The sequence below is a fragment of the Fulmarus glacialis genome, unplaced genomic scaffold (assembly GCF_000690835.1).
Source record: "Fulmarus glacialis isolate BGI_N327 unplaced genomic scaffold, ASM69083v1 scaffold7814, whole genome shotgun sequence".
Classification (NCBI taxonomy): domain Eukaryota; kingdom Metazoa; phylum Chordata; class Aves; order Procellariiformes; family Procellariidae; genus Fulmarus; species Fulmarus glacialis.
Genome location: NW_009208717.1, coordinates 16,082 through 23,537, shown reverse-complemented (window position 1 = coordinate 23,537; position 7,456 = coordinate 16,082). Strand labels below are relative to the sequence as shown.

Below are 7,456 nucleotides of genomic sequence, written 5' to 3'. Positions count from 1 at the left end.
CTGGTCATAGGCATGGTGGACCGGGCCATTGGCTGGCACTCACATGTCGGCACGGAGATTAAACTACTGGCCTTGAGAGAGTTTATTCCTTCAGATCAGAGTGGTGGTTTTATACCATAAGAGAACTTGCATAGCTTTGCCCGAGTTCTAGCCATTCTGTATGTAAACAGTTCCTAGTACACTAAATCTGGCAACTGAACTTTAAAAACAACTAGGAAAAGCAATAACAGCAATGTGATTTACTCGTAAAACCAACAATGTAAGTTAATATTTTATAAAATGCTGAATGGCCTTCACTGAAGGATCTCACCCAGCAACTGACTTTGGGGAAATGGGAAATGTGCTGTTTCATAACAAGCAAGAGGGGAGATGTTATTTAAACAAAGAACATCTTTGTTTTGCTAAGGAAAAATGTTAAGGTAGTTTAGGGAGGAGAAGAAAAATTGTTTAAAAATGGCTGAAAAACAAGATTTTCTCAAAGCCTTATCTGAAAATCTGCTTGAAATGTGTGATTTTTATGCCAAGTGGGATGCTGAAGCTTAAAAAAAAAAAAAGCAATGCAATACTGAACTGTTGAACCATTGCTGTATCAGCTTCACAGCTTGTTAAAGTAAACTTTAATGAGCTGAAGAATAACGCAGTCTGCCTTCCCAAACAAACTGCATGGGAATTTATAGCAAATGAACTCTTTATTTTGGGATTCTTTTAATGGACTTGGAACTGTTGTTTTGACCAATGTGCTCATTTAATACGTTCACATTTAGGCCATGGTCAGGTCTTTGCCCAATGTCATTTTTGGGTGGATATGGCACAGCATCTACAGCAGGAAGGAAACCTATGGAGATTGTTGGAACTTGCACTGAAGCTGGATTAGACCAAGCTATTGAAATGATAAAGGAGTCTAATTCTATCATTACCCCAGGTGAGAGTTCAAATATTTGTTCAATTACTCAATAGTAGGCTTTTCAAGCTACCTCGGATCTTGCATAACATTCTGCATATTTCACTGTTCACTGTCACTTTAACAATGTCAAACTCTTGTTTCCACTTCCTTTGAATCTATACAGTTCATGCTTGTTATCCAAATATTAAAACTGTTAAATACCTCTTCTCTCCTTATATGCCACCTGTGTCTCGTGATGTTAGCAGTCATTCCTCCCTGGGCTCTGCCCATAAATACAGACCTCTATGATCATTAGTCAACTTCATACCTAATCATCTCTGTTGCTATGTATATGCTATGCTTCCTCGGAGGCTGGAGTGTCCTGAGCTTTCCAACAGAGTACCATTTTTCTTTACCTTGAAATCTGTTTTGAAAGCCTAAGCCTGCTGAGTCATTTACTTGCAGACTACCTGAGTGCACACTATTAAAGCATTGCCCAGCTTCACCTTGACAAGTCTACTCTTCTATCTTTGATGCTAACTTTTATCCTTGATTTTAAGTGTTTCAGGGCACAGATTTTGCTTTCTTATCTGTGCAGACTCGTGCTAAGTATTAACTGTTACTTTAGTGATGTACAAATATGCAAGAGACTTGAAAATTTGCATTACAGACATTAAAAATACAATATAAGCTAAGAAGGGGGTTATAACACGTTTGGTCACAAACTACAAGGCTGTATTTCTTCTTTCCTACGTTTGCAGTGAAAAATTATGTTCAGATGTGTTCAAAAAGTACATCATTTTTGGGACTTGGTGCCTACTTGTCACCAGTAAACCCATTTAATACAGTGTCCTGGATGTATGTGACATTAGTGAAAGCTGAATGCTTCCTGATGTAGTGAATTACAATGATAATTAATGTCATGGTTCTAATGAAAAACGCTAGTTAACTATAAGTATCACACTTGATAATACAGCATACGTCTTGGCAGAACTACAGTCTTCATCCTTTAGTCATGATACAGCATGGGGCAAAAGGGTTCATCAAGGCCCTAGATCTAAGACTACACTAATCTTAATTTCATCATATATGTCATATGTCATTTCATGCCATTTGTCATATCCTGGAATTTTGAGGTTTTACTATTGATGTATATTCCAGCTACGATGTAAGTCAGACCTGCTGTTTATGATAAGACCTTAATGAACAATGCCTCACTTTACATCTGTGAACTTTGCTGGGAGTTTTTCTCATCTTAAAAAATAATGCAGGCCTCTAGCATAGAGCTGGGGATAGTGGAAATACAAAGAATTTGGGCAAAAATCTGAAATGGATTTTTTTTTTTTTTTTTAAGCTTTGAATGGTACTGGTTTATAGCAAAGAAATATGAGATGAAGTTACTGAAGTTACTTCACTGGCCTCCCTCTTTGTGTTAATTCTCATAAAATAAAAAAATCTCTTGCTTTTCCTAAAAATGGAAATCCCGGCACTGCCAAGATTTATGCAGGGTAATCAGCTATTCAGTCTGAGATTTCTCCAAGAATGGCAAGCTTTGGCCAACATTCATTTTCAATTTCCAACAATAACAAAAAAGTTTGTGTCATGATGTTTTAGGAGCTTTTAATTTCTGTAGGATAACTATACATGGAAAATATTAACGGAGATCAGGAAACATTCAGTTTTCACACATCTCATCTACAGGACAGCATAACCACTGAGCGAAATGTGCCAGGTAATCATTCTTCTTTCATTATAACAGATCGCAAAAAGTTATAGTATTTTATGAATGCATGTGGACAAAAGACATGGTTCCAAATATGTAGAAGAAAATCCTTAAATAAAATAGTTTTTTATGCAGTGGATTGCCTGAAGCTATTGAGCACTTGCTATGTAGCCGGCTGATCTGTTTTGCACCTCTGCTGAAACCTGAGGTGAGGCCTAGGTCTTCTCTCCCCAGTTACGGGTGTTAGAAGCACTGTATATACCTACAGTTGTAATCAAGCGGACTTCTCCAGCTGACCCAAGAATACAGTTGGCTTCTTTCAGATGCAGCTGCATGCAGCCCTTAGCCAAATGGATGGGTCATCATGATGAGGGGCCTCTGAAAGGAGAGGGATATGGAAAAAAAGGAAGAGAACTGCCAAAGTGCCTCCCCCAGCAAAGCAGGCTGCTGTAGAGAGTAATGTTAAGTGCTGTTGTTTTTGTATAGTCACATTAAAAAATCCAACAGAAAACACTCAAAGTCCTAGAAATTTGTTATTAGTCAAGATGTTTATATACTCTTCCCCTGAAGATTAAAGAAATAATTTTTAAAAGGGTCAGAGGCTTTATTTGCAATAAAATAGCGAATTCCAAATAGGACGCTGCAGTGTTAAAAACACACACACAAAAAATCAGTGTTCAGGGTGTTAACGATTTGTGGTTTTAATTTTCACTCACTTAATTGTCTCTTTTGGATTTCTTTTTTTTTCTGTGTAAGTCCTAAGTTTGTGAGCATGGCAAATCTTTCCTAGTATATTCCACACTGCATAAGTAAGGAAGGCTGCAACAGCTGTGATCATTTCTCTGGAGATGCATATGATCTGCAGCATCAGGAAGAATGGCAAAAATGGCTCTATGATGCCTCTAGGCCTTCCCCCCTTCTGAGGCTGTCAGCTATTAAACCAGAGACTACGTAGGCCACTGATGACAGGTGGGGATCTGGTAATTTCAACAGCACCTTTTCAGATCTTTGTATCACCTTGCACTGGCCATATTTCCTTCACATAAGAATTCTTCACTGCTTTATCTGTTTCAGAGCTGCTTTGCATCACTGGACCCAGCTTAATGGATGGGAGTCAAACTATATGATTTTGTTCCAAGCAAATATGCAGGTGATAGCTCATAAAGGAAGGTTTACGAGCTAAATTTAGTACCATGGAATCTTGAATTTACTGCCTCTGAGAAGACTCCATGTCAAATCTTTTCAGCTGACAATCTTAAAATCTTTCTGACTCACTGTCCATCCTATAAACTCAGTCTGGAGAGGCAAGATGATGTATCTACTTTCCATGAATGTCTGAAATAGGTGTAGCGCCATTGCTGTAAATGAGGCTAATCTGCTTGCATTGTTGTATCTGATGTTGTAAGTTTGTTGATGTTACATTTGCATGCATTTTAGGAACTTAGAAACAGCAGGGAAAACAAGTATTAGACTCCTTTTATTCCCCTCTTTGCTCGAAGTAGACTTATAGTTATCTTACACGTGGAGGCTGTTCTCCATGTAACAGTACGCTAAATTCCTTTGGCTCATGCATCTCAGTCACTTGGAGGGCTGTTGCAGAAGACATAAAAATGGTACAGCCAGAACATCCTTGGCTTCTCTGGTTGCCAGGCTCCTGGGAGGCATAGCTAGCCCTGTGGTTAAAAAGGGTAAGAGGAATGGAAGCTGGAACGTGATGCTGATTTTAATAAGGACTCTAGGAGACTGAACAGATGTACAGTCCATTAAGCTTGACTTTACTGGGCAAACTGTGAACCACTTTAAAAAAAAAAAAAAAAAAAAGAAATGAAAAGAATTGGTAGGCACATGGGTAAGTATGTTTAGCAGAGGAATCACTGCTGCTTTTGCAGATGTCACATTTCACAAACCCATTAAGAGTTCCTTGAAGGATTCAATGAGCATGAGGATAACGGTGATCTAGTTGGTACTGCTGGTGCTACAGCTCTAAACTAAGTCCCATTTCTTCATCAGTACAGTTACTCTAGAAGTACACCATTCATGAGCACTGTGGCTAGAGGTTTTAGGAATTATTAGCAATTTTTAGAGCTGTTCTACCATCTTAACCCAAGCTGCAGAATCTCTTGGACTACTAAAATGTTAATTCCTGGAACTACAATGGATTGTGTGTAAATGGAGTGCTTCTTGCATGCAGAGCAATGGAACTGAGGAACTGAACGGAAAAGAGACTGTAGATTTGGACCATAAGTGAGTAGTGTTGAAATAAACTACACGGTGTAACATAATGGACATCATCCTCAGACTCCACATATGTGCTCTATTTAGCGACCTCACAAGGGCCTTGCGTAAGACTGCCTCTTAAATCTTAGGAGTACTTATTTTCATGATATCTTACACAGAGAATGCACAAAATTTTTTTAATAGTTTTCATTAGCACATGTAACTGCCAAGATTCGATTCTAGGTTTGAGCACCAACAGATGGACCTAATTTTTTCATTCAGATGAAACAACAAACTGTCATCGTTTATTGTATGCTTGATTAATGTGCTTTGGTGTTGTCTTGATAACTTGAAGCAGTGGCTTTTCTTTTCATAATAACACATTTTGTAATATATTTCCTTTTTGTCTCAGATACAGACTTGGCTCTGGTCATTGGTGCAAATGACACAGTAAACTCAACAGCACAGGAAGATCCCAATTCTATTATCACTGGCATGCCAATATCGGAACTCTGGAAAGTAAAAAAAGGTACTAAAACCCAATGACAATGTTCAATACAGTGTTAGTTATAATATGTTAATTTCTCACAAGAAAAGTGCCAACATATGGAGAGATAAACAAGAAATGTCTTTTCTAAATTCATGCCTCACAAGGCGAATATACATAGGCACATGTTTAACTGAAAATGGCTACTGCCTGCACAGAGAGGGCAGAACTTTGCAGGGACCTAGAAAAAGAAGTCCTGGCCATTTCCATAGGACCATCCGTATGTTGGAATAGCTACAGTACTGCACGTTACCTTGCTTGCTTGAATCTACTATGTTAGTTTTCATGGACTTCAAAAGATTCAAGATTTCTTGTTTCTTACCCCATTATATTTTTATCAATGGATTCCCCTTTTAAAATTAGCAAAATCAGTTAGGCTATGCCTATGTTAGAGATTATTTTGCATTTAAGAGTTTGGCAGTATAGTTTTCTTGGCAAATTCCTTGGCAGCTGCGTCAGGCATTGATTTTAAACCAGTTCCCCAGATAAAGTAAGCCATATTCAAGGAAAAGAGGAAGCTTTTGGCAATGTAAAGGTTTCTATGCTATATTTTTTGCCAACACAGCCATGATAGAAAAGAATGCAAGCATTTTTGTACTCTTAACTGACATAGGTATGCAGATCGAAGCCAATATTCTAAACACACTTAGACATGTGTGAGGTTAAAAAAGGAAGTAGCGTGATCCAACTGCTTCAAGTAGACGGAGGTGCTTTACACGATGTTTCTGAAAATTGAAGCTGTATCAAGTTGCTTCCTTGTCTGCTGTAAATATGAAAAAAATTGACTCTGCAGCATTGATTTGGCCCGAAGAAAGCCTGTGAACAGAGAAAGCTAGATAGAATGTTTCAGTTGCATAGACTAATCACTAGAAAATGCAGGCTCAGGTCAGCTGGAATTCATGCTGCATTTGGCAAAAAATTTAGTCATGAAACTGAAGCCCCAAAAATAATTTTTGAAAGAAATAAAACATTTATGATGTTCTTGAAATACAGAATTTTTATTTAGCATTAGCAGCAACATTTGAAATTAAAAGTCTGTAGTTTCAGCTTGAGCAAACTTTTTTGCTGGAACCTGAAGTATTGTTCTTCTGTAGAAAAGACACTAAGGATACTTTTTTTTAGACCTACAAAGAATCTGATTCGGTTCAATTCATTAGCATCTGTCTCCAAAGCAAATAGTTTCAGAAATTGTACTAAAGCAGACCTTTAGGCTGCGAGGCTGGCATTCAAGTATGGTTTAAAAAAAAGACTCACTGATTATATGAGACATTTCAAAATGGAGGGCATCCTAGGAATGTTTTTTATAATTCAATTTTTAATTGAGTAGAAGTAAGGTTTTCCATATGGAAAACCAGCCTAACTCATTATGATGAAAGCCTCAACAGCCTTAAAGCATGTTTAAAACCAGGACTTGTAGACATTAACAGATACAGACATTAATAGGACTAGAGATTATATCCAATCATTGTTGATAGCATGTCTGTTGAAGATGACACTGAGACATAAAATGTTGCAAAAAATGAAGAGTCCATGTTATTTACCTCACAGACAATTTGTTTTATTAAATTTACATGTTATTCCAGATGATATGCACAAAAAAGTATTATCCCAGAGTAAAGGCCAGGTCTTATCTCAGTTTGGTAGGACAGAAGATATATTATAAAATTTACAGTTACATTAACAGCTTTACATGCTGTTGTTTGTAATAAAAATACATTGAAATAGAGTAAATACTAGCATAAACCGAGGAATTTGTAAACTAGTTGCATATTATTAATAAAAACCCAAAACATCAGAGAAATACTAACTCTGGTTTGATCATTTTATTCTCCAGTAAGTAATCAAAAGACAGCAAAGAAAACATCAGTTGCATTATATATAATATGAATTTTCCATCAAAGGTCATATATGTGCATGTTCACTGTAGGGGTTCACGCACACAATTACTTGAGACAGATTTATTTTCCTTAGTACCAGGGTGGGTGCGCTCTTGCTCCTTTCTCCTCTTCTCCGCTAAACAAATGGTGGAACATGATCCATGGCGTTTCCTCTGTGCAGGTGAGTCAGAATTTCTGTGTAGTTCAAC

At 37.4% G+C, this 7,456-nt stretch overlaps 1 pseudogene; it reads left to right on the top strand.

The window, feature by feature from the left end:
• The window catches only part of LOC104075920, a 31,398-nt pseudogene extending 26,029 nt beyond the window's left edge, over positions 1 to 5,369 (top strand).
• The last annotated feature ends 2,087 nt before the right edge of the window (positions 5,370 to 7,456 follow it).